The 26,127-nt window shown below is 39.4% G+C and overlaps 1 protein-coding gene across 1 annotated transcript in view; it reads right to left on the bottom strand.

The window, feature by feature from the left end:
- The window catches only part of LOC126253274 (serine/threonine-protein phosphatase rdgC), a 1,933,713-nt gene that overhangs the window by 166,667 nt on the left and 1,740,919 nt on the right, over positions 1–26,127 (bottom strand). The gene's annotated exons all lie outside the window — the stretch shown is intronic.

The following is a 26,127-nucleotide window of genomic DNA, read 5'->3' as shown; positions in this document are numbered from 1 at the left end:
ACAGATGGCAAAGGATAGAAAAACAATTAAAATCACTCAGAAGAGGAGAGGCTGATGGACCTGATGGGATACCAGTTCGATTTTACACAGAGTACGCGAAGGAACTTGCTCCCTTCTTCCAGCGGTGTACCGTAGGTCTCTAGAAGAGCGTAGCGTTCCAAAGGATTGGAAAAGGACACAGGTCATCCCCGTTTTCAAGAAGGGACGTCGAACAGATGTGCAGAACTATAGGCTTATATCTCTAACGTAGATCAGTTGTAGAATTTTGGAACACGTATTATGTTCGAGTATAAGGACTTTTCAGGAGACTAGAAATCTACTCTGTAGAAATCAGCATGGGTTTCGAAAGAGACGATCGTGTGAAACCCAGCTCGAGCTATTCGTCCACGAGACTCAAAGGGCTATAGGCATGGCTTGCCAGGTAGATGCAGTGTTTTTTGATTTCCGCAAGGCGTTTGATACAGTTCCCCACAGTCGTTTAATGAACAAAGTAAGAGCATATGGACTATCATACCAATTGTGTGATTGGATTGAAAAGTTGCTATATAACAGAACGCCGCATGTCATTCTCAATGGAGAGGTGTCTTCCGAAATAAGAGTGATTTCCGGTGTGCCGCAGGGGAGTGTCTTAGGACCGTTAGTATTCACAATATATATAGATGACCTTGTGAATAACGTCGGAGGCTCCCTGAGGCTTTTTGCGGATGATGCTGTAGTATATCGAGAGGTTGTAACAGTGCGAAATTGAACTGAAATATAGGAGGATCTGCAACGAATTGACGCATGGTGCAGGGAATGGCAATTGAATCTCATTGTAGACAAGTGTAATGAGCTGCGAATACATAGAAAGAAAGATCTTTTATCATTTAGCTACAATTTAGCAGGTCAGCAGCTGTGTAAGACATGTATATTTCTGTTGTCTATTGTCAAATCACAATTTATGAAAGATGTTTATATTTTATTAATAGGATTAAGTAGGAATAATTAATATTTGTCGTGTTGGAAATAATTGTGGTAGCAGGGAATGTCTGTACCAAAGTATTGTTGACAAGAGAGACCGCAAATTCATATAATTTTAAAAAGGGCGGGAGAGACCGCGTATGGATACATTTTAAGAGATGAGCGGGAAAGACCGCGCATTGATACATTTTGTAATGGTAGCAGGGATTGTCAGCACCAGAAAGCATTGTTGGCAGGAGAAACGGCGCTTTAGCGTTCGTAGGAAGTCAGTAGTAAGCGAGAAGTGAAGCGAGTCGGTAGCTGGTCTGAAGCGAGAGGTTGAGAGGAGCGGTGTGCATGCCAAATACTAGCTATGATTTACAATAGATTATAAACGGATGTACAGAGACATCAGCTAACTATTATAATAAGAGGAACTAATATTATTGAATTAATTTTTTGAGAAACTTAAGACTACTGAAGGTATGTTTGCGCATTGCTAGTTGTAAGATTATTGTAAAAAGTAAGTCCCATTTGAACGTTTGTAAAATCATTTCATTCAGAATATAATTAACTTTTGCCAGCAATATTGCATTTCTAATTATAATTCATCCCAAAAACCATCAACGTAAAACTTTGCAAAATTTTATTCTTGTCAAGAAAAAGTTTAACTATGAATTACGTAATTTCAGTCAAATTAATTATAGAATAACGTCAGCTTTGCTTTTAAAGAATAACGTCAGCTTTGGTAATAAATACAGCCACTTATTATGAAAGCCCACCAGCAGCTAATAGGGTATAGTAAAACAGAGTAAGTATATTCATGTCGCAGTTCGATGTAGCAGTCAGATGGCGATCCAGTAACAGTAAAAAAGGTAAGGAACAGTTTTGGGTATTGCAGATAACGACTAAGGGACACGACGACGACACATTCTATGTTTCGTCGAAATAATCAGAAAATCACTTTTAATAAGCAGCAATTAAATTTGTATGCGAAGATAGAGAAAGAGAATAAATTTCAAAGTGAAGATTTCATTTGTTATTATTAAGCAAGAGCTAGAAATCCTAAGGAAAGGTTTCATAGTTTATTGTAAAAGGGAAGGTTACACTAACAAAAGAGGTATAGAGAGGAGACGGGAAGGTTTCACTTGGCGACATCCAATCGGTAAGACTCTTTAGTAAATCTACTGTGAAAATGTATATACTGACTCTGACAATTGTGTGAATAAGCTAGTGTTAAGTGGCGCAACGCTTATACTAAACTGTATACCTTTAATTCACAGCCCATCGGCAATTCTGTTTGTCTATTGATTCTGCGTTGAAAAGTGTTTGTTCAGTGTTAAATCCGCTTTGAACAATGATATGTTTGTTGCGTGTGTTTATTATAGACAATGTCCCGCAGAATAATTACTCGTTCTCAAAGCGATGAAAGTGTAGAAAATAGTGACGAGAAATTCTTTTCACGAATAGACAGAAATAATACGTGTGAATAACCCGGTAGTGAAACATTAGGTGAACAGACATTCGAGAGCAGTAATAATATGGAATCTTTTGACGAACAATCAACTTCAGAAATGCCAACTGATAATGAGACATTAGTGCAAAATAATTTGTTTTTAAATGCGCTTTTTTCTGCCCTCAGATCCAGATCCGCAAAACCTTCAAACTGCCTACGAGCACTTCTATTTTTACGGCGGAGACAGTGGCAGTTTTGGAAGCATTTAAGTTTGTCTCTAGCACTTCCTTCCCCAAGATATTGATAGTATCTGACTCGCAAAGCGTTCTTAAAAACATTCAGTACAGTCGATGGAACAAAACAACCAACAGTTATATCTTGGATGTGATATCTGAATATATTTGCAGCACACACACGGGCCGGACGATCCATTTGTTATGGGTACCTTCCCACTTGGGTATCCTCTATAATGATGAAGCTGATGCATTAGCCAAACAAGCGGCAACCGTAAGCACTGTCCTGGATCTGCACCTTCCTTATACAGACTACTTACGAGATCACGCAAGACAACAATGGCAGGAAATGTGGAACGTTTCTCAACAGACAAAAGGCGGTTATTACGCAGTGCTACAATCTCGGATTCCTTCACAGCCGTGGTTCATGAGGACACATCTGGACCGATCCACGATTTCTACCATCATAAGACTCCACTTCAATCATGCCTCTTTCCCACAACATCTACATCGGATCAACGTTTACAGTTCACCAGCATGTGAGTGTGATTCTGAGTCGGAAGCTGATGTCAACTACATCTTATTTATGTGCCCTAAATTTGACCGTGAACGGTTGGTCTTTCTGAAGACATTGCTGAGTATGGGCTACCATCTTCCTCAATCAGCTTCTCCTCTTTTGTGTACTAAAGACGTTCGTCTATATAAAGTGATAGTTAACTTCATCAAGAGTACTGGTCAAAATCTGTAGGTTTTAATGGTGTACATAAATTATAAATATGTCTTGCTGATGAAGATATTTCAGAAGTGGTGTGAATTGTAAGCCAAGACACTTTTAATTATTTTCCAATACAATTCAATTTTTAAAACATTGTATACAAAACTGTAACAGTTAAGCTTTTTATTCTTGTAAATATGCATTTCTGTATTTGTTTATTCAATTATGTGTACATTGTCACTATGTGTTGCTGATGGCTAAATTGAGTACACATTCACAGGCCAAATGAAAAAATAAAAAAAAAAAAATACAATAGACGCTCCACAGCCACAAATTACGCGTAGCAGACATTATAGTTTCAGTAACGAAACCACTATAGTGCAGTCAAACAGTGTGACTCCATTACGTGTCGAAACAGATTCAAACGGTACACAGATACACAACCTGCGTAACAGATACCACAGTTTCATGGACAAAAATTCCGAAACCACGGAAGAGGTGACACGATTACAATCGTCTGAGTTTGTTCAAATGAACACAGATGTACAACCTTTAACAACGAATACAAATACACACAGAAGTCAATCCGAAACGGATCCAATAATGGCATTTTTGCTACAAATGAGACAAGACATGAATCAAAACTTTAACAGAAGGGCACAAGAATCAGCAGACCTAAAAAACGAAATCAAGGTAGTCGCTGAAAATTCAAACCAATAATTGCACGCCAAGGTCCAAGAAATAACAGATAAACATGAAGCATTCGCGGTTAGCATACGAGAAACAATGACAGAGAACTTTTGTAAACAAAACTCTCACATTGATGAACGTTTTAACAATCACACAGAAAAGTGTATGATACGTCACCGCAAACTGGTGCGATAGCAGGATAAAGAACGAAAAGAACTATTACAAACAATTAATAAACAGCGACAGGACGACAAAAAGAAAGTGTTTGCTCAGGGAAAAACTTACGTGGACAATTACATACACTCGATTTCAGAAGAAATCGAGACGGTTAAGGAGACAAATATTCAAATACAACAGAGGCTCACGGAAATCCAATCACACGCAATTGAGGCGAAAATTTCTACAGACACTGAAATCCAGAATATTAGGGATAAATTAACAGAAGAAGTTCTGACACTAACTGACAGAATGAAACACATAGAAATCAATCAAAACTCAGAAAATTTGAAAGCAGATTTTAAGAAAGTAACCAAAAGTAATCGTAAATTACGAAACGAATTGACAGAAAAGATCAACGAATTCACTACAAGAATAGACCTGTTAGATACTACCAATGAGAGTAAATCAGATGACACTACTCCAGTCTCAGTTCAACAGATTTCTAATAGTAAAGATACGCAAATTACAAATGTGCAACAAACAATCGCAGACCTAGAATCACGTAATAATTTGTTACATCTGAAAACCAATTCTTTACAGCAAAGGATAGCTGACACACAAGAAACAACTGCAAACAATCAATTCCAACAGAACACACACCATTACAACATGCCTCAGATGCACAATACATATAACGTCGGTACGCTTCAGAGAGTAAGAGATCTTAACCAGGCAGAAAGACACACAAATTCATATTCACAACATTAAGAAAATTGTTACACACAAAGACATGACGGTTTCGACCACAAGCATTTCCTTTCAGTGAGAAAGTTTAAAACATTTAAAAACAACAGGACGCAAATACATCCACTGAACTGGATCCAACAATTCAATTCGGCACTCCCACCGTCATGGCCAGTTAAACATAAGCTAGAATTTATTATTAGTTTTCTTGAAGGGGAACCAGTAAGAAGAATGCGACCAATTGCTAGATAGTGTTTTTCAGTAGAAGCATTCCAGGAAGCATTTCTAGCAGCATGTTGGTCAAATACCACACAGAGTAGCATTAAAGATCTGCTAATTAGTCTACCAAATTTCGAGAATTCTACTTTCCCAACAATCACACAATTTTTCGAGCATATGGTTGAACAAAACGAATACCTCAATGAGCCATACAGTCAATCCGCATTAACACAGTTGTGTATTTCAAAACTCCCCAGAGCATTGAAAGTGTCATTATTAACAGGCCAGATAAAGGACAGCGTGTACGCATTTAGAGACATCCTGCAATTGCTAGAGGTACACCAGGCAGATTATGCGTTTGTTAATAAGAACTTTTCACGACATAACGCAAACCAGACAAACAATAATAATTTTGAGCAAACACGATTTGGCAATAACAATCATAATAAACGCTTTCGCAGCGAAAATGAAAACTTTAATCAAGAATACACACAGGGATTCAATGAACAGAAGTATAATAACAATGTACATTACAATTCAAGACAACAACAAAGCCATCCAAATAACACGACACATATACGACAGGAAATGCCGAACTGGTCAAGCTTCCACATGACTCATCGCCAAGAAAAGGCGACAGGTGCAAACAATTACATGGGACAGCCGCAAAATACACAAAACGAACAAAGACAGCCTTTCCAGAGAAACATGCGTGCCTCGCCGTATAACCATAGTTATGACGACAGAAGGAGAGAAAACGAACACCGACCGCAAAGGACATTCTACAATGATAATTTTCATTGAAATTCAAACAGTGCACAACAACCAAGTTATCGTATGAATGTACCAGACACAAGATTTCATCCGCCACCTACCGCAAATAATCAAAACGGTAGAACAGTGCAGCTCATAGAAAACACACAGCACTCCCCAACAGAAAATGAAATGTCAGAACATTTATGACTAGAGATAGCCTGTGATGAATCTCTAAATGACGACACTATGGATAAGGTTCAAATGGTTCAAATGGCTCTGAGCACTATGAGACTTAACATCTATGGTCATCAGTCCCCTAGAACTTAGAACTACTTAAACCTAACTAACCTAAGGACCTCACACAACATCCAGTCATCACGAGGCAGAGAAAATCCCTGACCCCGCCGGGAATCGAACCCGGGAACCCGGGCGCGGGAAGCGAGAACGCTACCGCACGACCACGAGCTGCGGACACTATGGATAAGAACAGAGAAAAGATAACGATAGAGAATGCCATTACATTTGATGACGTGCGAGACACATTGTTACAAGAAAAACTGATCATGTAAAAAACTATATGCCACCCAATAATCCAGATAAATTTAAAGTTACAAAATAGTTTAGCAATAATTGATTCAGGCTCACCAATGTGCGTAATTAACGAAGACACATTTAACAGATGCAATGCCGATAATGATTATCCAGTATTCCCGTTACACAAAACTAAAGTTAAGGAAGCATTTCCAGGAAAAATCATTGAAGTCAAAAGACAGACACAATTAACGTTTGTTGTTGCAGGGCAAACTTTCCACAGCAATTGTTGGATAGTTCCACATTTAACAACTGATATAATATTAGGAATTAGTGAGATTTCAAAACACAGTGTCCTCAGAAGAACAAAACATGCACAGAATCGAGATTATTGCAGATTCTAAAGATAACGATTGTTATGTCACATTATACACGAATACACATAATAACGACATGGCAGAGGAACAGGAGTATAATGTATTAGAGACAATTACGCGCAAGGTTGGAGACAGTATAGCAAAAGACGACACAGAGCGCACAGAATTAGAAAATATTCTTATGCAACATGAAACAGTTTTTAACAATGTTCCAGGAACGATGGCAGGATTTATGTACGAATTTCAGGTGAAACCACACGAGACTTTCAAAGCAAAACACTATCCAATCCCGCATATATACACAGAAGCAGTTAAGAAAGAGTTACGAGCAATGATTGATCAGGGTATAATTGAACCAGCAGCAAGCCAATATATAAATCCATTAAACATCTTTGAAAAGAAGGATGGATCACTCCGTTTAGTTTTAGATTCACGTGAGGTTAATAAAATAATCATTACAGAACCTGACAGATCACAAACGTTAGAAGAGTTACTGCAAAAGTTTCATGGCACCTCTATATATACCACCCTCGATCTCAGATCAGGATTTTGGCAAATCCAGTTGCATCCAAATTGCCGAAAGTATGCGGCATTCCTTTGCTTTGGTGAATGTTACCAATTTTTTAAACTTCCGTTTGGACTAAAGACTTCGTCTGCAGCCTTTATACGATGCATGAATACAATTCTCCCACAGGATTTTAGAAACACAATTACTACATTTGTAGATGACATTCTAATCGCAGCAGAAAACTGGGAACAGCACAACCACACCCTTCAACAATTACTGAATGATTGGAGCAAAATGGTATAACTATAAACCTCCGTAAATTTGAATTTGGAAAAGCCTCAATAAAATTTCTAGGTCATATCATTTCAAAAACAGGTATTGTACCAGACTCCGACAAATTGCAAGCATTGAAAGATATCAACGTGCCAACAAATAAGAAGGAACTTCGGAGCTTTTTAGGCGTTATTAATTACTTTAGAAAATTCATTCATTATAAAGGATTAGACATATCAGCTCACAAGTAAAAACACAGTTTGGTCATGGATGAAGACGCTGAAGCTGAATTCGAGAATTTGAATGAAGCTTTACTAAGGGCACCTTTGTTATCGCATTCCGACCCAACACAAAACTTTTCCATTGCAACAGATAGTTCAACTACAGTACTAGGAGTACATATTTTCCAGGAAGTAGAGGAGGACGGTAAGACAATCGTTAAACATATTGCGTTTAGAAGCAGGATACTTTCTCCAGCAGAGCGCAATTACTCTGTAACAGAATTAGAGACGCTATGTGTAGTATGGGCATTTAAGAGATTCCGTCATTATCTATATGGAAGACACACCACAGTATATACCGATCTCCGAGCAATCTATTATCAGCAAAACATACGCATGATAGATTACGCCGTTGGAAATTATATCTACAAGAGTTCGACTTTACTATTGTACACATTCCAGGCACGCAGAATATTGTTGCCGACGCACTATCGAGATCTATTCAGCATAAACGACTAGAGAAAGAAAATACCTTCTGCTACAACAACCATAGTATTATGTATATCAAACAAGTAGCTTTCGAAAACTTTATATCATCAGCATTACAGGACATAGAGAGAGAACAGCAGAAAGATGAAACACTAAAAGAGATTTTAACGCTTTGGCGAGACAAGAGCAACGCGGAAATCAGACATAATTACACTATACATCAAAATATTCTGTTTATTCGCTCGTACCCAGACGGCAACACTTGGCTTTTATGCATTCCAGAAGGGATCAGAAACAAATTGATATCGTATACGCACCTAAGCTATGCACATTACGGAGCTAGGAAATGCTTTCTAATTCTTCGACAAAATTGTCACTTCAACAATATGGAAAAACACATTCGCAAAGTTATAGCATCCTGCAAGATATGTCAGAAAGCTAAATCATCTACAGTATCACATGTTCCACCACTGTATCCCATCATACCGGTTAAGTTAAGACACATGGCAGCAGTAGATCTTTTCGGTCAAATCCCCAGAACAAGTAAAGGTTATAGTTATATTGTAGTAGCCGTAGAACTGACGTCCAAATTTGTAACATTATCTCCACTAAGGAAAGCAACAGCTAGATCAGTATCAAGAGCATTTATAAGAGATTTTCTATTAATAGTAGGACATGTACAGAAGGTTATTACAGATAACGGACCGCAGTTTAGGTCAGACATATGGAAACAAATGGTAGAGAGTAAGAACATAACACCAACTTACATATCAAGATATCACAGTTCTCCTAACCCGGCAGAAAGAATAATGAAAGAGATCGGGAAACTTTGTAGAATTTATTGCCACAGAAAGCATACAACATGGGACGAATACATATCGCAGTTTCAGGAAGTAATAAATGCAATACCTAATGAGACAACGATGCTCTCACCAACTGTAATACTGACGAATAAAGACCCACCGAATAAACATACTGAAATGACTACTTTTCCAAAGAAGCGTAGACTTCGTCATTGTGAGATAATAGACATGGCATTAGCGAACATTAAACGAGCTGCAGATCGTCGGAAGAGACAGCAGAAGCAGGTAAGTAGATTACGCAAGTACGAGATTGGCGATAAGGTACTAGTCCGCACCCATTATCTGTCACATGAAGGGAAGAACCGATGCAAAAAATTAGAACTTCTATACGCAGGACCGTACAGAATTCGAAATATTCCGCACGCTAATGTAGTACACATTGAGACACTCAGAACAAAACAATTGAGAGGAAACCATCATATGTCAAACATAAAGAAATTCTTAAAATAGAAAAACCTTCTTACAGGGATACATATTGACAGAGTGTAACAATGAGCTTTTTGACACATTCCAGCAAGCCCGAACACAGTGAGCTACTAATGGGTTATTTACGTGCACAACAGCTCACCTCGATTCGACCGCAGATAAATACACTGACCATTAATAGCAGTCTTAGAAGCGTTCTCGCAGGACATTTATTTCACATTATGTAAGGTAGTGAAGCAATTAACAGGACTATTTAAATGTAAATGTATAACACGTACAAGTAATTTTCATACAGTGGTAGCAATTAGATGTATTCTTTAACCCGTGCATGCAGCATTGTTGTCATAGTTCACCAAAATAAAAGTAGTTTTAATTATAATATAAGTATTGAATATGGATAAATGTGGATAAATGCTTTACAGGTCATGCCGAGAGCTGACGCTTTTTCCAGATGCAGAGAGATGTTGAAGTCATGCCGTGCGCTGACGATTATTAACCATGAATATTTGTTATAGGTAATACATAGAGATATTGGTGTCATGCCGTGCTCTGATGATTATTAATAATGAATATTTTATTATTGGCTATGCAGAGAGATGACACGAGGTACAAAGGAGAGAGGAGAATTAAGATGTTAGTTTGTAAGGAATATAATTTAGTAATGGTTTATTTTGATAACAGGTGACACAGCGCAGCGCAGCACTACGGATGGAGAAACAACATTAAATTGCTTACTATATGTACTTTGCTATTCGAAAAAATTTTTCTGCATTGAACATGATATCTTTTACATCAGATACATAGATAGGAAAAACAGATCACACCAAATGTCAGTATACCGATTCGCACTCTACGTAAAATACAAATATTTTCTCTTAAATAACAATGACAATGTATGCTACACAACTCAAACATAATATACAGTCGACTGACAATATGACTCGTAACTGACGAACACATTACCGAACATACTGAAGTCACAGAAAGTGACATATTTTGTCAAAATGTACTTTCATATTTCAAAAACTGTGAATTCACAACCTGTGAAGTAATATAACAGTGTCTTTATGTAATTATTTACATGAGTACCTGGTTATGATTTATTTAGAGTCACAGAAAGTGACATAGTTTGTATAAAGGTACTTGTCTATTTTATTTAAAATGTTGATGCCTAAATGTACTACTAAATTCCACTTAGAGAAATATTTGTTTATGTTATTGAGTGTCAGGTAATGTAATATGTATTTTAGACTGAATTCACAACAAATGGAAAATGTGTTTTTTTATGTAATTGTTTAAAACTATAAACTTTTTCTACAGTCACACAAGGTGACATATTTTGTCCTTTTAAACGTAAAATAAATAATGTTTATGAGCACAGAGGAAAGATATGATGTAAAATGTGGTAATAACGGTATCAAACATATCCGTGAACCTTTTGACAAAATGATTATACCTGTACCTTAATTCCCGTGCACCCCATGGTTATGGAGCACAAACAAAGTGAATAGTGACCCACGTTACTTCAGTCTACGATGTTTTCTATGAGGTGTCGGCATACCAAGATGCACACCACAGTCATGATGTACGTCAATAGGTGATGGCATACCAAGATGCACACCACAGTCATGATGTACGTCAATAGGTGATGGCATACCAAGATGCACACCACAGTCATTATGTACGACAATAGGTGATGGCATACCAAGATGCACACCATCACTACTAATGGACAATTGGAGTTGGAACTTGTACCTGATGTAGCTGCGGCAACTCAGGCAATTCGACGGTTAACTTAGTGTTTGGTTACACTAAAACTATGGATCAAAGAGACGACAGAATCACATGGCGAAACCTGGTGTTGTGCTATGTGAGGGAAAGAAACGGACTTTTGAGTGCATTCACAGATAGTTGCCAGTGCTTTGACCATGCTATCGATTTCCTTTTTTCCCTTCCTTGAATACGGTACTAATAGATGCCAATTTATAATGAAACATAAACTATGTTCTCAGTTATGCCATCCATTACTATTAGAAATGTAAATAACTTTGACTACCTGATGTACACTTCCAACTTACTGACTCATATTATTTGTATATTTTGATGTTTACTCTTTTGAATATTCTCTTTGTTAGACTTAGGAAAACAAATTCTTATGGCAGTATATGTATGTGCATTGTTGAAAGAAATATTCTATCATTAACTTACATATTACTACACATATTTCTATAATCAAATTTTCTCCTTACGTCAAGTCCAAATGACTTAACGACGTAGGAAAATTTTAAGGAAACCCAGTGGAGGGTTATGTAAGACGTGTATATTTCTTTTGTTTATTGTCAAATCACAATTTATGAAAGATGTTTATATTTTATTAATAGGATTAAGTAGGAATAATTAATATTTGTCACTTTGGAAATAACTGTGGTAGCAGGGAATGTCTGCACCAAAGTACTGTTGGCAAGAGAGACCGCAAATTCATATAATGTTAAAAAGGGCGGGAGAGACCGCGTATGGATACATTTTAAGAGAAGAGCGGGAAAGACCGCGCATTGATACATTTTGTAATGGTAGCAGGGATTGTCTGCACCAGAAAGCATTGTTGGCAGGAGAAACGGCACTTTAGCGTTCGTAGGAAGTCAGTAGTAAACGAGATGTGAAGCGAGTTGGTAGCAGGTCTGAAGCGAGAGGTTGAGAGGAGTAGTGTGCATGCCAACCACTAGCTATGATTTACAAGAGATTATAAACGGATGTACAGAGACATCAGCTAACTATTATAATAAGAGGAACTAATATTATTGAATCAATTTTTTGAGAAACTCAAGACTACTGAAGATGATGTGTTTGCGCATTGCTAGTTGTAAGATTATTGTAAAAAGTAAGTCCCGTTTGAACGTTTGTAAAATCATTTCATTCAGAATATAATTAACTTTTGCCAGCAATATTGCATTTCTAATTAAAATCCATCCCAAAAACCATCAACGTAAAACTTTGCAAAATTTTATTCTTGTCAAGAAAAAGTTTAACTATGAATTACGTAATTTCAGTCAAATTAATTATAGAATAACGTCAGCTTTGCTTTTAAAGAATAACGTCAGCTTTGGTAATAAATACAGCCACTTATTATGAAAGCCTACCAGCAGCTAATAGAGTATAGTAAAACAGAGTAAGTATATTCATGTTGCAGTTCGATGTAGCAGTCCGATGGCGATCCAGTAACAGTAAAAAAGGTAAGGAACAGTTTTGGGTATTGCAGATAACGACTAAGGGCCACGACGACGACACATTCTACGTCTCGTCGAAATAATCAGAAAATCACTTTTAACAATCAGCAATTAAATTTGTATGCGAAGATAGAGAAAGAGAATAAATTTCAAAGTGAAGATTTCATTTGTTATTATTAAGCAAGAGATAGAAATCCTAAGGAAAGGTTTCATAGTTTATTGCAAGAGGGAAGGTTACAATAAGAAAAGAGGTGTAGAGAGGAGACGATAAAGTTTCAACTGGAAGCAGTTCATTCCATAAATTATCTGGTAGTAGGCATTAGGAGTGATTTAAAATGGAATGACCATATAAAATTAATAGTCGGTAAAGCAGATACCAGACTAAGATTCATTGGAAGAATCCCAAGGAAATGCAGTCCGTAAACAAAGGAAGTAGTTTACAGTACAGTTGTTCGCCCACTGTTTGAATACTGCTCACCAGTGTGGGATCCGTATCAGATAGGATTAATAGAAGAGATAGAGAAGATTCAACGGAGAGCAGCGCGCTTCGTTACAGGATCTCTTAGTAATCGTGAAAGCTTTACGGAGATGATAGATAAACTCCAGTGGAAGACCCTGCAAGAGAGACGCTCAGTAGCTCGGTACGGGCTTTTGTTGAAGTTTCGAGAGTCAAGCAGTATATTGCTCCCTCCTACGTATATCTCTCGAAGAGACCATGAGGATAAAATCAGAGAGATTAGAGCCCACACAGAGGCATGCCGAGAATCTTTCTTTCCACGAACAATAAGAGACTGGAATAGAAGGGAGAACCGATACAGGTACTCAAGGTACCCTCCGCCACACACCGTCAGGTGGCTTGCGGAGCATGGATGAAGATGTAAATGTATACAAAGACATCCGACCACCCACCATTTATGGTATACGACATCACAAAATGCAGTATAAACACAGATTTAATGATGGAACAAATTTGCCGCTGTTTTAGTTTATACTGGTACTGGTAGACACTCATTCTTTAAAGAATGGAACTCTCATCTACACAGCAACAAAATCAGACACCAGATTAATTAGAAAACGGGTTAACGTGTCAAATATATGACGCTAAGTATGCAACCACCAAATTTACAAATGGTTTGAAATCATACTGAAAGTCAGAGGGAAGTCGCTTAGAGCTCTCATTACGAAACACTAGATCGTTATGCTCTTGGTAATTTTGGCTACATTTTAAGCAAAAGGAAGTCGCATTTCCTGAGCTATTTGCAGTACAATGATGTAATGCCCCCGTCTGCAGACTGTATTGTGAACAAAGTCAGTGGAAGAAAAACAATAAATTAGAACGTCATGTTTTATGCTGAAGTTTTATTGCACGAACAGTGAAATTGTATTAAGTGATAAACTTTTCTCTTTTCATCATTTTGTGGGGGCTATCAGCCAGAAAATGTTTCATAAAGGTTCGAAATTATCTGTAAAATTTCTTGAAAATCGCTGAGTGCTTACATTCTGAAATTATGGGTAAATAAATGCGCAGCGTCACTTACGCTGCCCCGAGACAGACACACAGTTTCTAACTTTAATACTCGTGTTACTGTGTTAAACTATTAACGTAACATGTGTACACTGTCCAGTTACATTAATATGGCCAGCTGTCAAAATCCTTAATAACCACATTTTTCAGCGCGAGACCTGCAGGAAGAGAGTAAATGAGGATCTGGAAGGCACCGACAGCGATGTGGAGCCGTGCCAACTCGAGTGTCGTCTTCAGCTGCGCTAGGTTTCACGGTAAACGAATAGTCGGTACGAGATTCTACAATAGATTGTCAGTTGGATTTAAATCCAGGAGTATGGTGGTCAGGGAATACCGAAAACTAGTCCTGGTGCTCTTCGGACCAAGCATGTACACTGCGTGCTATGTGGCACGTTGAATTGTCGTGCTGGTAGGTGCCATCGCGCCGTGCAGAGACAAACTGCATCTAGAGCGGTCGTAGTCTCCAAGGATAGAAGCCTACTTCTGTTGATCACTGTTGCTTCGAGAATGACGAAACCACCTATGGAATGCCACGAAGACATTCCCCGGACCCTAACGTTCCCTCCTTCGATCTGGACCCTGTGCTTTCGGACAATTCACGCCGTACAAGTCAGCGGCCATCTTTACGCTGGAGAAAAAACGTGATTAATCTGGTCGCCTGTCGCCGATCAGTGGACTTCCAGGTGCGATACTCGCGTGCATATTCCACGCTTCGTCACTGATAAGCAACCGTCAACATAGCTTCATGGGACCAGGCACCGACTGCAGAGCCCAAACGCAGGGACTTTCGCTGAATGGTCATTGAGGAGATACAGTTGGTAGTCCCTTGGTTCATCTTGCGGTCAGTTGCTCAAAAGTTGCTCATCTATTCGCCCGTACACATCTCCGCAGCTGTCGTTCATCCCTGTCATCTAAAGCCAGTGGTGTACTACAGTTGCCGGCCGTTGTGGCTGAGCGGTTCTAGGCACTTCAGACCAGAACTGCGCTGCTGCTACGGTCGCAGGTTCGATTCCTGCCTCGGGCATGGATGTGTGTGATGTCCTTAGGTTAGTTAGGTTTAAGTAGTTCTAAGTCTAGGGGACTGATGACCTCAGATGTTAAGTCCCATACTGTTCAGAGCCATTTGAACCATTTTTTTGTACGACAGTTGTCTCGGCGCCCGTATTGGAGAGCGCCAATTTTTCATGCGTGGTATACAATAACCACGGCTGCAAAAAATGGCTCTGAGCCCTATGGGACTCAACTGCTGAGGTCATTAGTCCCCTAGAACTTAGAACTAGTTAAACCTAACTAACCTAAGGACATCACAAACATCCATGCCCGAGGCAGGATTCGAACCTGCGACCGTAGTGGTCTTGCGGTTCCAGACTGCAGCGCCTTTAACCGCACGGCCACTTCGGCCGGCACCACGGCTGCACGCGAACAGTTTACAGACTTAGCAGTTTCGGAAACGCATCCACACTAGTCCACCCCCGCCCCCCCCCCCCCCCCACCACCCTCACTCCTGGACATGCTTTATACTCCTCGTATACCCTGAACTGCTGGTGCTGCTAAATACCTTTCTAAGGGTTTTCTTTTGTACAGAAAACTGTAATTTCGGTGAATTTGGATGCCATGCAGAAAAATAAATCTTCAATAGCATCTGAGTAATAGCAGGCAACATCTCTGCCAAAGATATTATGCTGCGGGAGACTGTTAGTAGAATCTCTGCTTACTAATGGAGTGCAGTGTTGGAGAAAAGAGGAGGCGTCGTCTTGTATTTTGTGAAGGAAGTGAGATGTGTTTAGGCCATGTTGTATGCCGGCAATGATTTTCTTATATTATTTTTCATTTATGGAGAGATATATTGGAAATTCATTCAGGAATACTTCAAAAGGTACTGTAATAGCGCATTTGCTGAGACATGTAAGTGTAGTAATTAATTCGGTCAGGATTTAGAATTGGAGATTTTTAGGATAACGTAACAATGTGTGATTTACTGATTTTTCTTCAAAGTTCGATAGGATACATGTTTGTAAGAAAGTAAAGAGAACTTGTTCATTCTATTCCACTATTAATGTAAATTGAATTTCTGATGTTTCAGGTGTTGAAATAATTCGTTTGAGTGATACAAAGTTTTGGTAATAAAGTTCTTTATGGCTTATTCATCAATGAGCTTCGTATCTTCATTTGAAGTTTCACATATATGATTTAGCTTTTCAAAATTTCTCAGTAACAGAACTTTAATTGAAAACGATCACTGCAGCAATAAGATTCATTAGGGCAGAAATTTTGAGGATATCTCTATAGTTTAAAGCGCACGTTTCAAATCACATTGCTAGTAGTTTGAATTTTTATTTTTTTACTTGCATGGCAGCATCAGCCAGAGTAGTTAGGAGGTAGCACCAACACAGAATTTATTCATTGTGCAAACAGGTAGACCATTTATAATTTACGTGTGATACAATTAACATTTCTACAGTGACATACTTTTCAAGGCATTTTTGGTAGTTATTTATATTTCATATATTTTTCGCAGTCAGATTGCTTTTATTATTGCTAACGGGACTGTTTCCTTCAATGTAACAGAACAGAATGTACTCTCACCACAAGCGTTTCAGTACAGAGTTAAATGTTGCATTTCCGGATTAACTTTTGCATTGCTAATCACTTTACAAAAATTACGAAATTACTTACCAACTTAAATACGAGCTAAACTGTTCCTCTAATCACAAGTTCAACTTCACACTGCGACACAGACAAAATACCAGTAAACACAACTATACATTACCATACACAAAAACTATTTACCCTCTTTCACCGTCTCTGAGTATGTATTTCGTGTTAATGTCGAACATTGGTGGTGGTCACATTAATGTGAGTGAACCGTGTACTCTTTAATGAGCAGATTATGACAGCTCTTTCAATATAGAAAACGAAATTTTTGTTGCCTGTAGAAGCCATTAGATAGGTAACATACAACTGGTGTTGGGTTCTAGGTGACTGGGTCTTGTGTGCTGTCCTTAGGTTAGTTAGGTTTAAGTAGTTCTCAGTTCTAGGGGACTGGTGACCATAGATGTTAAGTCCCATAGTGCTCAGAGCCATTTGAACCATTTTTGGGTTCTGGGGTATTCTCTTAAGTAATACAGATTAACTTACACAAGCATTTCTGCTGCATATTGTATCTGTTTGAATACCTGCTCGTATAGTATAACGGGCAGTAGATTAGCTTGTGGGGGAAAAAAAGAAAATAAAAAAAAACCAGCAGCACCCGGATCGAATCTACGCAGACGATTTATGATCGTTGCTGGTGCACCGCCAAGCCTGAGTGTGCTTTTTAGGCGGTTTCTTTCGTTCATTTAGGCAAATACTGGGCTGTTCTCCAATTTTCACCTCAGAACATACGACACACAAACAGCTAAAATACGACCATTCACAAACAGAGTTTACACATTCACTGGCGATGCACTTGACTCCTCTCCCTTAGGTGACTGCATGCAACATGGCCGGCCGAAGTGGCCGTGCGGTTAAAGACGCTGCAGTCTGGAACCGCAAGACCGCTACGGTCGCAGGTTCGAATTCTGCCTCGGGCATGGATGTTTGTGATGTCCTTAGGTTAGTTAGGTTTAACTAGTTCTAAGTTCTAGGGGACTAATAACCTCAGCAGTTGAGTCCCATAGTGCTCAGAGCCATGCAACATGCTCACTGATCATTTGGGCTCAATTCTGAGCGGGACTCGTCACTGAAGACAATTCTACTCCAGTCACTGAGTTTCTACGCCGAAGACATGTCTGGAGACACTATGGACAGCAGTGAGATACCAACTTGATTTTTGCCCACCATACGGCCCGAAACCAGGAGTGATGGTCTGAGAGGCCAGGACCCCTTTGGCTGTCATCCGCAGCATCCATACAGCACAGCGGTAAGTCGACGATATCCTACGCCTCGTTTTGTTGCTCATGGTGGTAAGCAAGACAATGCCCGCCCGCACACTGTGACAGTTTCTACTGCCTGTCTTCGTGCTTGCCGGATTCTACCATGGCCAGCCAGATCTTCCCCAAATTGAGAACATTTGGAGTATTATGGGCAGGGACCTCTTCTGTCTCGGGAGTTTGACGATCTAACGCGCCAGTGGGACGGTATTGGGCGCGATGTCCTTCAACAGGACATCCAACAACTCTATCAGTCATTGCGAAGCCGAATAATTGCTTGCATAATGGCCAGAGGTGAGCCAATGCGTTACTGACTAGCTCAATTTATAAAGCTCTTTCTTTTGAATTTATCATCTAATTTTTTTGAAGTTGTAATCATTTGCTCTCTGCACATATACATCTCGTCTGCCAATATCCGTCGCATTTGGATGATTCCTTCGTGGTGCATCTTTTTCTGTCTTAGAGTGTATGTTAACGTGGTAGTATAGGTACTTGAGTCCCGCTATCATTTCTATAAACGTATCTGCCATTTTATAAGAATAAAGTAAATTAAACTCTTGGGAAATTTTAAACGGCAGAGAGCCGATCTGTAAGTATTCCATCCTAAAAAAAATTGTGGTTGATTTCGAAACTGTTCTGTAATATTTTGTGGGTTTGTGATATTTTCAAAGTTACGGAGAATTTAATATTATAGTTAATGTTCTAGTAATGTTAATTCTGATGGTGGGTTTGGGTTATAGTTATACGCGTAAAGAATGACATTTGGTCCACCAGCTTCTGTAGATTAAATATTGCTTTTCAAAACATTCGTTCAGTTGAATTTTAATATTACACTACATATTCCTTTTTCAGTAGGTGACACCATCTTGGGGAAATCCCAAGTCACTTCGTCCACATGCAACCTATTATTCTAGAATGGTCTTTAGCTGTTATCGTTCCTCAGTTCATGATTGCAAAACGCGGGGTAACGTATTAGACAGCATTCAATATTAGAAATATACAGGAATGCTGGAATACAATTTCTGAATAATTGTATGGTAGTAATGAAATCGACAAGCAATCAGCAATGTTCTGTTGTTATAAATGTCTCTTATGTATAAGACAAAGAAGGAACTGACTTTATGAAAAATTGGTTAGCGTCAAAGAGTTTGTTCTTAGATGTCGCGACTGACTAAGCTTAGATAATGCTGGTTGAACAGCTGCACACGCGCAGATAAATCTCCGCTGCGAGATTTGTGTGTTCATACGAGACCGTCCCGAATATAACTGTATAGCATCTGTTACTCCTTGCTGTATATCTGGAAACAGAAACCAGACATCAACGATGCTTCTTATACAGCAAATATAATCTGTAAATTTAAATGTGGATGGAAGTTTCATAGACTGTACCGAATCATAAGAATTAATACTGACTGTCATCTGCAGTGGAATGAAGAGACAAGTACACCATAGAAGAAAGCGTCATCAGCACGCTATGCCCTTAAGAGTGCAGTCACCAGTGTGTAACAGACAATAAACAAGGTGAGTCACCTAACATTACCGCTGAATATATTCCGTAAACCACATGAAATACTGACGAATCGATTCCACAGACCGAACGTGAGGAGAGGGGCTAGTGTAATTGTTTAATATAAACCATACGAAAATGCACGGAAGTATGTTTTTTAACACAAATCTACGTTTTCTTAAAATGGAACCCCGTTAGTTTTGTTAGCACATCTGATCATATAAACAAATACGTAATCAGTGCCGTTTGTTGCATTGTAAAATGTTCATTACATCCGGAGATATTGTAACCTAAAGTTGACGCTTGAGTACCACCCCTCCGCTGTTTGATCGTGAGTATCGGAGAGCACCGAATTACGCAGGGATCCAAAGCGAACTGTGATGGGCCTTAGGTAAAGAAATGACTGGAACAGCACATTACGTCCACATGCTAACACCTTTCTATTGGTGTTTTTCACTGACGCACATGTACATTACCATGAGGGGTGAGGCACACGTACACACGTGGTTTCCGTTTTCAATTACGGAGTGGAATAGAGTGTGTGCCGACATGTCAGGCCAATAGATGTTCAATGTGGTGGCCATCGTTTGCTGCACACAATTGCAATCTCTGGCGTAATGAATGTCGTACACGCCGCAGTACATCTGGTGTAATGTCGCCGCAGGCTGCCACAATACGTTGTTCCATATCCTCTGGGGTTATAGGCACATCACGGTACACATTCTCCTTTAACGTACCCCACAGAAAGAAGTCCAGAGGTGTAAGATCAGGAGAACGGGCTGGCCCTGCAGATGCTGCTCGCCGACCGTGGCCCGTGTTTGTTACAACACGCAACTGAACGTCGGAGGTTTCAAGCGTCAAGTTTAGGTTACAATATCTCCGGATGTAATTAACATTTTACAATGCAACAAACGGCACTGATTACGTATTTGTTTATATGTTCTGATGTGCTAACAAGACCAACGTGGTTCCATTTTTAAAAAAACGTAGGTTTGTGTTAAAAAACATACTTCCGTGCATTTTCGTATGGTTTGTGTTAAACAATTACACTAGCCCCTCTCCTCACGTTCGGTCTGTGGAATCGGTTCGTCAGTATTTGATGTGGTTTACGAAATATATCCAGCGGTAGCGTTAGGTGACTCACCCTGTATTATCGTTATATCGTGCTCTTATGAGAACTATATTTTTACTCATTTATAGAAAGTCACGTACACAAAACCTGACTATAAATAACTACCGTGCTCCCTGTAAAAATCTGTTTAAACAGCTGGAGTTTCCACCTGAACTGTATGTGTATATCTGCTAACATGTTAGGCTTATCAAGGAGACTATTAGCATTTATCTTACAAAAACATCAACACTGATGACAATGCAACAACAGCATTTTCTACAAAGGAATGAAGTTCTACAACAAATTGCTCAAGGAAATCAGAGAGCAATCTCATCGAAATATTTAAAAAGTCATCTTACAGATCTTATAATTATATTCTTCCCTGAGACATTTAAGTCTCTTCCTTATCTACGATAATGATCAAAGCAGAAGAAATGATTTAAAATTTGTGCTGTGGCCAGGACTCGAACCTGACTATTTGGTTTACGGGACAGAAACACTACTCATTCACCACCACAGCAATATGGTCAACATCGTTCAGCTTATTTTCCTTACATTGTCAGTACTGCCAGGGCTCTCCGGCATTGGAATAGCACTCCAGCATTGGGCGTAAAGGGAAAGTCCTGTGCCTTAGGTGATGTTATAGATCTTATATTTTTCCCTCAAACATTTATGTCTCTTACGATAATGATGAAAGCAGAAGAAATGAGTTGAAATTTATGTTCCGTCTGTGACTCGAACCTGGGTCTTCTTGCTTGCTAGGCAGAAATGCTAACCATTACACCACAACAGCACAATATTGACCATATTTCTGTGGTGTAGCCGGCCGTTGTGGCCGAGCGGTTCTAGGCGCTTCAGTCTGGAACTGCACGACCGCTACGGTCGCAGGTTCGAATCCTGCCTCGGGCATGGATGTGTGTGATGTCCTTAGGTTAGTTAGGTTTAAGTAGTTCTAAGTTCTAGGGGACTGATGACCTTAGAAGTTAAGTCCCATAGTGCTCAGAGCCATTTGAACCATTTCTTCTGCTTTGATCATTATCGTTGATAAAGAAGGGACTTCAATGTCTCAAGGAAAAATGTAAGATCTATAAGATCACCTATGGTGCAGGACTTTACCATTACGTGCAACGCTGGGGTGCTATTCCAATGCTAGAGAGACCTGGCAGTAGTGACAATGTAAGGGAAAATAAGCTGAAGATATGAATTGAAGTTTCTGTTGGCTGGGGCACTCAACTTGGGTCGTGAGCGCAGTAATATTGGCCATGGTGCTCTGGTGGTGTAATGGCTAGCGTTTCTACCTAGAAAGCAAGAAGACCCGGGGTTGAATGCTGCGCGTCGCACGAATTTTAGTTCATTTCTTCTGTTTTGATCATTATCGTTTAAAAGGTCAGTTAAAGCATATACAGAGTAACGAACAGTAGAAAAATTAGCATTATTTAATAACGAACTACTGCCAGTAAACTGCCTTAGTTTCGTAAACTTTACTATAGAATCCTGTGCTCAGGAACTGTGATAGATAATTCTAGTCTCTTTCCTTTTTATTCAACACAACATCTCATTCATTGTGGTGAGGTGATGACTCAGCTTTGTCACATGAATAAGGGGCAATATGAAGAACTGAATCGGATGGTGGAAGCATCGTCAACGCTCTGATGCCATTCGGAAGTGAGTGTGTATGTGTGTGTGTGTGTGTGTGTGTGTGTGTGTGTGTGTGTGTGTGTGTGTGTGTGTGCTTGTGTACGCGCATGCATGCAGCGTAGTGGAAGAGACTAGAGTGCTGTGTGCTGTAGTATAGTGTGTACTGTGTACACTAACTAGTGATGTGTTACAAATGAAGAATGTAAAAGGATGTTTATCTACATTAATTATAAACTTGTTTGCAAGTGCCTGCGAAAACATGTCAAACACATCAAAATTAACAAGAGAACGTGTTAATCTAAACCTACATGAGGTAATATGTTGTTGCAAAATTTATTTAACTTTTCCAAAATTCTTTTCTTTTTCAGTTAATATTACATGTGTAATAACATTGTGTAAATTATCAGTGGATGAATAAGATGATAAATGCTCCTATCATAGCATTTAAAAGGGGGAATATGTTCTGGGCAGAGCTAGGGATGTAAAAGAAGCGAATTAGTTCTTCGACTTATCTGGCAGCTTCAAAAACACTTGAATCAAAGGATCTAGACACATTCACGCTTTTTTAATTGTTAGTATTGGTACTCATATAATATGATCCATCGTGTCAAATAGAGGAACATGATGTCATATCGAATAACATGAGACATTCTGTCATGTATCCCACTCTCGGATACTTCCTATGATAGATTCACCTCCACTCTCAGATATGAATTCCATTGTCTAACTCTCTAGAAGAACATACATTTGTATCTAATTGTTCCTACACCCCTAGCTATACGTGCAGTGGTGGTTGGGTTTTGCGCGAGATTTGATCCCCTCGGGGAAAAAATTAACCCCGTCACTACACAGAAATCAGAGAATTGTTTTAGCATATTCCCACCGGAAACAAACTTACTCCTAGAAATTTTATGCCCTCCCCCTCCCCGGAAAATTTTTTTTTAGCTGTTACGTGTATGCTCTTCAGCCATACAATATTATCGTATTATTTACTGTGGCTGGCGAAGCTTCCAGATTTTGGGCACAGGATTAGGAACTTTAACCTATAAATTGCAAGACGCAGATACAAGTGTGTCAACACCTCAACACTCTACAAGAAAGAAAGCTAATACTGAGCTGGAGAAGTAGAGCTAACTAAAAAAAAAAAAAAAAAAAAAGAGAGAGAGAGTATTTGACGTCATTTAAAGGTCTCTGAACCTGCCAGGTAAGACTAAAAGCTGGTTCGCCTCTTTTACACCCCTACTCTGCCTAGAAGGTATTCGCCTTTTTACTGCAATGGCAGAAGAGTTTCCCAGCATTTTTCATTCTGGTTCTCGACTTCAATTCAACCATAATGTTGACATTAGACCGCCATAACTTGGCAACCGATGTAAAGTTTCGTTGAACTGGGTGACGACTGATCCAGTGAAGGTTTTCTTATTCTCTTTCGAGATATGTTTCTCATATCGTGGCAACGGATAACGCTATCACAATACTATAGGACGACCATTAATTACATGTATTTGTCTACTTCCTTACAACATTACAACCGATTCGCAAAAGTTTGACACTCAGAAGCGGCGCGCCGGCCGGTGTGGCCGAGCGATTCGAGGCGCTTCAGTCTGGAACCGAGCGACCGCTACGGTCGCAGGTTCGAATCCTGCCTCGGGAATGGATGTGTCTGATGTCCTTAGGTTAGTTAGGTTTAAGTTGTTCTAAGTTCTAGGGGACTGATGACCCCAGATGTTAAGTCCCATAGTGCTCAGACCCATTTTAACCATTTCAGAAGCAGGGCGCGTAAAAAAAACAGTCCCAATAACGTGATTTTTTCACGTAAAATCCGACTGAAGCTGGTTTTCTAAAGTCGAGTTTTCAATTTTACGGTAAAAATGCATTATTTTATTTATTTGGTTCACTTTAAACTGTTTCTGCGTATTCAGAATTTTATGTGCTACATTTAAGTGTTTTTAAACCATCGCATCTTGGCAAAGGATAACGATTGCTGAACAAAGTAAATTCGTTTTAATTTTATCCATTCACCTACCCTAGCGCAAAGTTAGAACCGATTCGTACATGTTTAATGTACGTAAGTGACGCGCCTCAAAAACCTGCCAGAGAAACGTGTTTTTGCATGTTTTTGCGCATAAAATCCGTTCGGTGCATATAGAAATGGTGCCATTAGCTGGGAATTAATTAACATTTTTTTTGAAAGCAATTAATCGATTCGTATAATTTGCCTGAGCGGCATATGCGGTTGGCCTTTAATCCTTGCTTAATATAGTTTAACGTAGCTACTGTAAGATAGGTGTTCGAATGGCTATACAAATGCCCGATGGTCGAGGATTAACTATAAACAACTAACTAAAGTCTGTACCGCTTCAATCATCAGAGATTCAATATAGTCTCTGCTGCTAGACCTAGCTGGGTACTATAATTTAAATGTTTCGAAAACATTACTTTTGAGGACAACGTGATCTCGGATATCTTCATCACCAGAGCCGTAGAAGCGCCTGTACTGGGATCGTATGCACAGTAAGTCAACCTGTTAAGGATCTTATTATAAACGTCAGCCAGTTCACGAGAGTGCGTAAATACCTTTAAAATTCCGAGCTACTCGGGAAGCAGTGCACAAAGACATAAACATTAACCTCAGATATAATACCCTGACGTCAGAAGCTTATCTGCTGTCATAATGACAGTAATAGCGTGCAAACAACATTTTAAATGTGACGAAAAAGGCTGGCTGTGGAAGCTTTAAGGCTGAAAGAGTTATGGTGCCATACAAATAAATCCTCCTAATAGTGGCTGACGCATATTCGCCATTTTCCAGACTGAGCCCGTTTTGCGAAATGGGGAACTGCCACCGACGATATTAAAACTCTGAAAAGACCTCGTTTCTCTCACGGTTAGGGTGAACGGTAGCACTATTACATCGCAAAGCTTTAGTCCTGTTGTATGCTGTTTACGTCAAATTGTTTTATGAATCTCGCTGACAGATTAAAAGTTTGTGCCAGACAGGCTGACGAATCCAAACTCTGACCTGTTGCAGGAAATACTCTAACTGACTAAGCTACCCATTTATTAATTACCAGTAAACCATAGCCCCGATTCTTTAAAGAATCGTACTCCCACGTAAAAAATTCCGAACCTACCAAACTAAGTGTCGTACAGTGATATAATTTGACGGTACGTCCAGTGGTCTATGTGGATTCTGTCTTCAATATACGTTTCGAATTGCGTTACTAATAAAGAACCAGTAAATTAAAAAAAAATTCACCCGGATATCCTGAACAGCCCGCTCATCGTGATGCACAGGACAGTCTCGAGAGGAGGCGGCATGGCCGCTATTGCAGTTGATGCAGCACGAAGAAGGAGGCGGACAATCAAAAATGGCTGCTGTGGTCATCAGTCCCCTAGAACTTAGAACTACTTAAACCTAACTAACCTAAGTACATCACACACATCCATGCCCGAGGCAGGATTCGAACCTGCAACCGTAGTGGTCGCACGGTTCCAGACTGTAGCGCCTAGAACCGCTCGGCCACTCCGGACGGCGGTCAGACCATCCGGCAGCCTAGTGTAAATAACACCATGGGAAGAATTCAGAGTTATTCAGAGTTCTGTGGGTCTCGA

Source organism: Schistocerca nitens, chromosome 4 (genome assembly GCF_023898315.1).
Source record: "Schistocerca nitens isolate TAMUIC-IGC-003100 chromosome 4, iqSchNite1.1, whole genome shotgun sequence".
Lineage (NCBI taxonomy): Eukaryota > Metazoa > Arthropoda > Insecta > Orthoptera > Acrididae > Schistocerca > Schistocerca nitens.
The sequence above is the reverse complement of the archived record's forward strand: the minus strand, read 5'-3'. Positions and strand labels throughout refer to the sequence as shown.